The sequence below is a fragment of the Aedes aegypti genome, chromosome 2 (assembly GCF_002204515.2).
Source record: "Aedes aegypti strain LVP_AGWG chromosome 2, AaegL5.0 Primary Assembly, whole genome shotgun sequence".
NCBI lineage: Eukaryota > Metazoa > Arthropoda > Insecta > Diptera > Culicidae > Aedes > Aedes aegypti.
Window position 1 is genome coordinate 153,991,999 of NC_035108.1, and position 8,544 is coordinate 154,000,542.

At 42.1% G+C, this 8,544-nt stretch overlaps 1 protein-coding gene across 27 annotated transcripts in view; it reads right to left on the reverse strand.

Annotated features, from left to right (window-relative positions):
- Positions 1 to 3,412, reverse strand: part of LOC5579421 (glutamate-gated chloride channel) — a 472,520-nt gene extending 469,108 nt beyond the window's left edge. For all 27 annotated transcript variants that reach the window (XM_021842806.1, XM_021842827.1, XM_021842825.1 and 24 more), the window contains exon 1: positions 2,106 to 3,412. The gene's annotated coding sequence lies outside the window, so the exon portion shown is untranslated. The remainder of the gene's footprint in view (positions 1 to 2,105) is intronic.
- Positions 3,413 to 8,544: the final 5,132 nt, after the last annotated feature.

Below are 8,544 nucleotides of genomic sequence, written 5' to 3' on the forward strand. Positions count from 1 at the left end.
TATATTAAATTTAGGAGAGGGATTATTAGAGTACGTTTAAAACTACAAATTGAAGTTTAACACTTCACTTTTGCAAAAAAAAATTAAATACTAAAATCACTAGCAAGGCGAGCTAATACCTTCAAACTCTAATATGTGTTGCTTATCTTGACAGATAGGCCTATTTCGTCTGCGACCTTGCTAGTGATTTTAGTATTTAATTTTTTTTTGCAAAAGTGAAGTGTTAAAGTTCAAATTGTAGTTTTAAACTATACCTTGTTTTGTTACATAAGTGCTTGTGTTTGTTCACACAAGCAATATGTTTTCATGATTAATGCTAGAAATTAATCGCCTTTGATTCAAACAACTTTTATAAGCAACTAATTGTTTACACAAATTAATTGGAGATTAAGTAAATCATGATATCTACATGTGAAGATAACTCATTGTAAAAACAATATCGGTTGCGTAAATCGATTCATATAGATTCAACATCCATCGAAACATAAGAAACAGAACAGAAACTTTTAATGAACAAGTTTTTTTTATATTTCAATTTTAAGTGTACTCTTTTTTAGAATTAAGGAAATGTACTCTTTCTACTTTGAGCAATTATGGTAACCATAGGCGGCTCAGTCAATGAAAAAAAAAACAAATAAGTGGAACAAACTTTATGCTTCCAATTCCTCACTTGTAAGGATGAAGTGATAAATTAGAATCTGATCATGGGGCCCAGATAGCTGAAGGGGTAAACGCACAGCTATTCAGCACGACCATGCTGAGGAGTGTTGGTTCAATCCCTTCAAAAAATTTCAAAAATGGTCGCTTGACAAAGATGGCTCTCAGTTGATAACTACACAGTTCGAACGAAACGTGTAAATTTCTGAGACATATAATGCACATAATTGGAGCGTGGAGTATCATGGATAATTACATGATATGTCATGTAAACTTCAATTATATGTGATGTAATCCAGCAGGATCCTCTGCGGTTACATGACATATAACACATTTTTACATGTAGATGAAAAAAACCGAATTTAGTACTATACCATTTAATTCCACTAGAGTTTGTATCCTTTGACAGATACGCGTATTTCGACCTCAACTGTAAGGCCGTCTTCAGTGTCGTGTACTAGACTCGACTAGTACACGACACTGAAGACGGCCTTACAGTTGAGGTCGAAATACGCGTATCTGTCAAAGGATACAAACTCTAGTGGAATTAAATGGTATAGTACTAAATTCGGTTTTTTTCATCTACTTATAGGTATTCTACTAAACAGCTCGAAGATTTATTATCAACATTTTTACATGATTTCAGACTTAAATTTACATGACGTCATGTCTACATCGCATAAATTAAGTTTACATGACGTGTAATCTTCATAATTTTTAACTGTGTATGGAAAAATGGTCTGGAGAACACTAAGCTGTGAAGCAGGATCTGTCCCTGTGGGGATGTAAAGTCCAGAAAAAACCGGTCAATTCGAAAAGCTACACTGTTAAAAATAATGAAAATTACACGTCATGTAAACTTCGTTTATGCGATGTAAACATGACGTCATGTAAATTTAAGTCTGAAATCATGTAAAAACGTCTTATATGTCATGTAACCATTCATAATCCTGCTGGAATTCATGATATATAATTGAAGTTTACATGACATAACATAAATATCCATGATATTCCACGCTCCAATTATGTGCTTTATATACCTCAGAAATTTACACGTTTCGTTCAAGCTGTGTAAGTCCAAACAATCATGGGTCATACTGTTACCGAAAATGTGAAGAAACCCCATGGGAATTTAAAACCAAAGGCGCAAAAAATTAAAAGGGTTTTACTCTTAACCTGCGACACAAATGATGAGATTATCCATTAATATTTTTGATAGCTCTTATACTTATACCCCTTTCGGGTTGATTCATTTTTTTATCCAAACTACATGTGTTTTTCAACAACTCCTTGCATTCTTACCCAATGACAGTGACACTTTTATATTACACATTCATCTGCTCCCCAAGTGCTATCGCGCACATTGAGCAATTCTGCATTCTAATTACATATCTACAAGATCGTCCCTAAAATAAAACAACACTTGCTCTCAATTTTCATTACTATACCTCAGGAAAAATTCGGCTCAAAGTCGTCGCGCTCTCAATTGCGGCTGTTAATTATGTCGCTGCTCTGGCGTTGATGATGATAGGTACCTGCAGTAGATGCTGTAGCTGAGTTCCACTTTTTTTCGCTATAGTCACCACTCTACACTAGAAATCTTTACTTCCGCCGAGTGCCACGCGAGAAGTTACAACAGAAATTATATATAATTCGCCGTTCTTGTCTTGGCCGTCGTCTTCGTCGTCGTTGCCGCCGCCGTTGGTTTGCCACAGGAAATGGTGTCTAGGCAAGATCTGCGAGTTGTGATGTCGTCGTCGTCGTGCAGCGTGGCTATTTTTTACGATACTTTATTTCACCAAATTTTCGCAAGCTTCGTCGCCCCTTTTCACGTCCCCGTCGGCGATGCGTAGCGTTTTATGATATTTTTCGCTAACGTACAATCCAACTATAGATTCGACTTTTACATCTGAGTCTGCCCTTTTTTCACATTTCAACGCATAGGTTTTTATGATCTTCCCTGTTCCATTCAAACTTCCACAATAACGATCATTGAATAACGATAACTTTTTACTGCCTGCCTTTATTCACTGATGATTTTTTTTAGGTTGAAAGAATTCCGAACTTTTACTAGTATCGATTTCACCTCTACCAGTGACTATTGCAGTAGCTTCTAGAAAATATCTCCAAAAGGAAAAAATCAAATAACTGTATCCGCACTTCTTATAACTGCAGCTTCAGATTACCGTTAATTTTCTTTCGACACTTTTCCTTTCTTCGCCACCGCTCTCCAATTCCAACTGTATTCGCTTCAACAAGAAATCCAAGTAAGGATAAAATTTCGACAGGTTTTCAAATTTTTCTTCGAACACGTAACCGATTTCGTCGCCACTCGTGCACTCAAACGTTATTACCCAATCCGAGTTTTTTCACTCCAGGATTATCACTCGGAGCCTCAGACTCTCACAAAGACCCACGAAGTTGCAGCAAATTCTCACTTTCCAACTACCATCTTCACCATTTTAGGACCAGCTAGGGCCAAATTGCACTCACTTCTAAGCACCCGAAACCCCCTTCCTTAATCTTCGGCTATGCACCGCTCGAATCCCTTGCACCTTCCTCCTGCTTGTCCTCGAAGAAAATAAAATATCTAGCACACAGGAGTATATGCCAAGGAAAAAAACGGACCCCCAGCACACCCCGGGATGACGAACGGACCACTAGTGAAGTGAAATGTGTTTCCCATATGAAAATCCGCAGCGAACTGAATTTTCGTCCGGCCAACGGTTGGGGTAAACGTTGTTCGTTCGGCAGAATTTTCCTTCCGAGTGCGGCAACCACCGAATTTTCGCAAACCGACCGTTGGGTGGTGCTGGCATCGCTGAAGGAAAAACAACCCCCTCTCAAAAAGGGGCATGCGTCGTTGCCGATTGAAATGTCTCAATCACTCGCTCTCTGCGGTGTTCATCCTTGCATCTGACGTATCATCGATAGGCAGCATTGACTGGGGATGGTCAATGAATGTGAAATGTGGTGGGTCGTTGAACTGGGACTAATAGTTTTTTTGCATTACCTACTTTTAAAATGTGTCTCAATGTCAATGATCATTCCAAAACAATTTTCCCTTCTTGCTTAGACCAGTGTTGTATGTGTCCTACTACATGTGCAAAAAAAAGTTACGCTCCGTGCTTTGGAATCATTTTGGTCCTAAATTCAAATCGCGATAACTTCTCAAAATTTAAACGATTTTTATATTTTTCTGCGGTCGAGAAAAAAAATGATTAAGTGTTATTGAAATACTTCTTATTCTTCTTCTTCTTATTCTTCTTCTACTTCTTGGCATTACGTCCTCACTAGGACAGAGCCTGCTTCTCAGCTTAGTGTTCTTACGAGCACTTCCACAGTTATTGACTGAGAGCTTTCTTTGCCAATGTTGCCATATTCGCATTCGTATATCGTGTGGCAGGTACGACGATACTCTATGCCCAGGGAAGTCAAGGAAATTTCCATTACGAAAAGATCCTACACCGACCGGGAATCGAACCCAGGCACCTTAAGCATGGCTTTGTTTCGTAGCCACGAACTCCAACCAGTCGGCTAAGGCTGAAGGTTCGTCTAAAATACATAATAAACTTTAAAAAGAGAATGGCCCATCGTGGGGAACGATTATTGAGAAAAAAAGAAACCTTTAGAAACCTAATTTTACATTAAATGCCCAAATATGGTAAAGTTTACTAGAGGACTTAATTTTAAATCATATGGTACATAAATTTACATGTACATTTTTAAGAGTCAGTGCATGAATAGTGAAATGTCTCTGATTACATGACAAGTGTCTCTTTTACTGATTTTTTTTTAAACAATATGTGTTGTAACGCGAAAATCTATGATCGTTTTCAATTATCATTACAGTTGTTCTTAGACGCGCTCCACACATTAACGAGTATATGATATGTGAAAGTAGATTATCATTATCTTTTGCATCACGTCGTGAATTTTTTGCCTTGATGTAGTCAAGTAATTTTAAAATCGGATTGAAATTTCCGAAGAGTGTTGTTCAAAATTCCACAACAAAAAGGCGCTAGTGAGCTACAAATATTTCAAACAAATATATCTCAAGATTTAGAACTGCTACAAAGCTAGTGTTTTCTGCAAAGTTGTTTGTTGGGATAAGGAACTTGTGCTCTATGCTCGATACGCCCTATATTTCATCACTAAGAGGCGCTAGTGAGCATTGAAAGTTAAGCCCTAATTTCTGTCAATGCAAATTCGACAGAAGGCTGGTGCTTTTTCAGTAAAATAGTTCGGTAATCAAAGGACTAGACGCTGGATATCTAATATGTTCAACATTCTACTGCTAGGAGGCGCCATTATTTAATTATTTGGTCGACATCAATCTTTATTTATTTATTACTACAAAATTCAACGGACACCATAGGATAAATTGAATTCTTACTAATCAGCTACAATAATAACGAATTATCACTATTGGAATGACAACAAATACAAATTCATTCAATGGACAAGCGCAGATAAACAATACTCAAACTTACTGCAAACTACAACATAGAGTTTGATCCAAACAGAATACATTTATCCGTTACGATGCGAACTCCAGCGGTTCCCAACAATTATTACGAAATTTCCTGAAGTGAAATCCACGAGGCCATGTAGACGGAAGAAGCGCGTTTCAGGCGTACGTTGATTCCAACTTTGAAGGAAATAAATGGCAACGAAAAGGAATTCTTCCATGCTGGAACTAACTTCTTCACTAGAAGTCGATAAGTCGTTCACTTATGCTATTTTTTATCCTCGTTAAGAAGACTCAGCCGTTAACACCGCTAGCGCATGACGGCTCACCATAGTAGCATGTCCGAAAGAACTTGAAACTATTGAGAACCAGAGCTACAGGTCCAAAGTCCTGATAAAGGTGGATGGTTGTGATGGCTATGACCGTGGTCATCATGTAAAGAACAAGCGGACGATGCTGTATCGTGTCAGCATCGAGGAGGCAGCCCCTCTAGCACGATGTAGGTAGCGCAACCCTGGTTAGGTGGCCTATCGAAGACTCTTCACCAACCAAGAAAGGCAAAAGTAGAGCAAACGGATTGATTTTACGGCAACAGACCCGGCAACGAATAAAGGACAACGATTGGAAAGTTGGATCTTGGAACGTGAGAACTTTGAATGAACCCGCGCGTGTTGGGCTCCTGGCTCGTGAACTGCGGAATGTCGTGAACGTGGCAGCTATCCAGGAAATACGCTGGCCGAGAACCGGAGAACGCGCATTCCGAGCGGTGGACCCCATCGCCAACACTTCATTCAAGTACCACATCTACTACAGCGGTGGCGACAGAGCAGAACGTGTAGTTGGCTTCATAGTGATTGGGAAGCAGATGAAGCAAATTATTCGGTGGAAACCGGTAAGCGACCGAATCTGTGTGTTGAGAATGAGGGGCAAGTTCTTCAACTACAGCCTGATCAGCATATATGCGCCAACGAACGATAAGCCCGATGACATGAAGGATGAGTTCTATGAGAGCCTAAATAAGGCCTACGGAGAGTGCCCAAAACAAGACGTCAAGATAGTCATTGGCGACGCAAATGCGCAGATCGGGAAAGAAGATTTTTTCCGACCCGTTATTGGAACGGAAAGCCTTCATTCCGTTACCAATGATAATGGCCTGCGGCTAGTAACCTTCGCTGCTGCTAGAGGGATGGCAATCAGTAGTACCTACTTCGCACGAAAGAATATCCGCAAACACACCTGGCGACACCCGAGTGGCGATGCCTGCTCCCAAATAGACCACGTGCTGGTTGATGGGCGACATTTCTCAGATGTCATTGATGTCAGGACCTTCCGAGGCCCTAATATCGACTCGGATCATTATCTCGTTGTAGCTAAAATTCGGGCGCGGTTATCCAGCGTCACGAGTTCCGCAGCACACAGAACGCTACGCTTCAATATACAACGCTTGTCGACTGATGGGGTAGCTGCGCAGTACCGTCAGCAACTAGACGAGAAGTTGGGAAGAGTCAACGTTGCTGGAGACGTCGACAGCCTGTGGGACCCTATCCACGAAGCTGTGACAACAACGGCGCGGGAAGTGATCGGCACTGGTCAACGACGAAGACGGAACGACTGGTTCGATGAAGAGTGCCAGAGGGTGACAGACATGAAGAATGTTGCCAGAAGCCGTATGCTTGTGGCCGGTACCCGACAGAACAGAGAGCGGTACAGGGCAGCGAGAGCCGAAGAAAAGCGAATCCACCGCAGAAAGAAAAGGCAGCACGAAGAAAGTGTGGTAGCTGACGCACAAGAAAGCATGAACCGAAATGATATGCGGAGATTTTATGCAACGGTCAATGGTGCGCGGCACAATACCGTACCAGTGCCCGCCATGTGCAATGACCGAGAAGGGAATTTGCTGACCGATAAAACGGCGGTGGCTGCCAGGTGGAAGGAGCACTTTCAGCAATTGCTGAACGGTGAGAATGGAAATGTAGCGAGGAACAGAATGAACATAGATGATGACGATCAAGCTGTGGACCCACCGACCATAGGAGAGGTTAAAAAGGCTATCAGCGAGCTGAAGAACTGTAAGGCTGCTGGGAAGGACGAGATCCCGGTCGAGCTTCTCAAGCACGGAAGCGAGCAGCTTTACCAGTCGATCCACCGAGTACTACTGAAGGTATGGGAGGACGAAGAATTGCCCACCGGCTGGTTGGATGGCCTCATCCGCCCTATCTACAAGAAAGGGCACAGACTGGAGTGTGCCAATTACAGAGGAATTACCCTGTTGAATTCGGCGTACAAAATTCTGTCACGCATCCTGTTTAACAGACTGAGACCGCTCGAGGAGTCCTTCGTCGGCGAATACCAAGCTGGTTTTCGTGAGGGCCGTTCGACAACGGACCAGATGTTTAGCTTGCGAATGATCCTAGACAAATTCCGGGAGTATAACTTGCAGACTTACCATCTGTTTATTGATTTCAAGGCGGCGTACGACTCAGTGAAAAGAAATGAGCTTTGGCAGATAATGTCTGAAAATGGTTTTCCGGCGAAACTAATTAGGCTGATACGTGCTACGCTGGATGGTTCGAAATCAAGTGTTCGGACCGCAGACGAGGTGTCAACCTCGTTCGTGACGTTAGGCGGATTGAAGCAGGGAGACGCACTTTCGAATTTACTGTTCAACATTGCACTTGAGGGTGCTATTAGGAGATCTGGCGTGCAAAGAAATGGCACTATTATCACAAGGTCGCACATGCTCCTTGGCTTTGCGGACGATATAGACCTGATTGGAATCGATCGCAGGTCAGTGGAAGAGGCCTTCGTGCCTCTGAAGAGGGAGACAGCGAGGATAGGCCTGACCATCAATTCTACCAAGACGAAGTACAAGGTTGCAGGTAGAGATAGAGTCAGGCATGGTGGTGTAAGTGCTGAGGTAGTGTTTGATGGGGATGTGTTTGAAGTTGTTGAAGAATTTGTTTACCTTGGAACACTTGTGACATGTGACAACGACGTTTCCCGCGAAGTGAAAAGACGTGTTGCGGCTGCGAATAGGGCCTTTTACGGACTACGTAACCAGCTTAGGTCCCGCAGCTTGCAAACCGAAACAAAATTCGCCCTGTATAAAACATTGATTCTTCCGGTGGCTCTCTACGGGCACGAAGCGTGGACGTTGAAAGAGTCAGACCGGAAAGCTCTCGGTGTTTTCGAGCGTAAAGTGCTGCGGACAATACTCGGTGGGAAACTCGAAAATGGTGTGTGGCGCAGACGCATGAATCACGAGTTGTATCAAGTGTACAAAGATTCGAATATTATCAATCGTGTAAAATACGGCAGACTTCAGTGGGCTGATCACTTAGTGCGAATGTCGGAAGAAAGAATTGCGAAAATAATATTCAGCAGGGAACCAGGTAGAGGTCGGTGGCTTCGGTGAA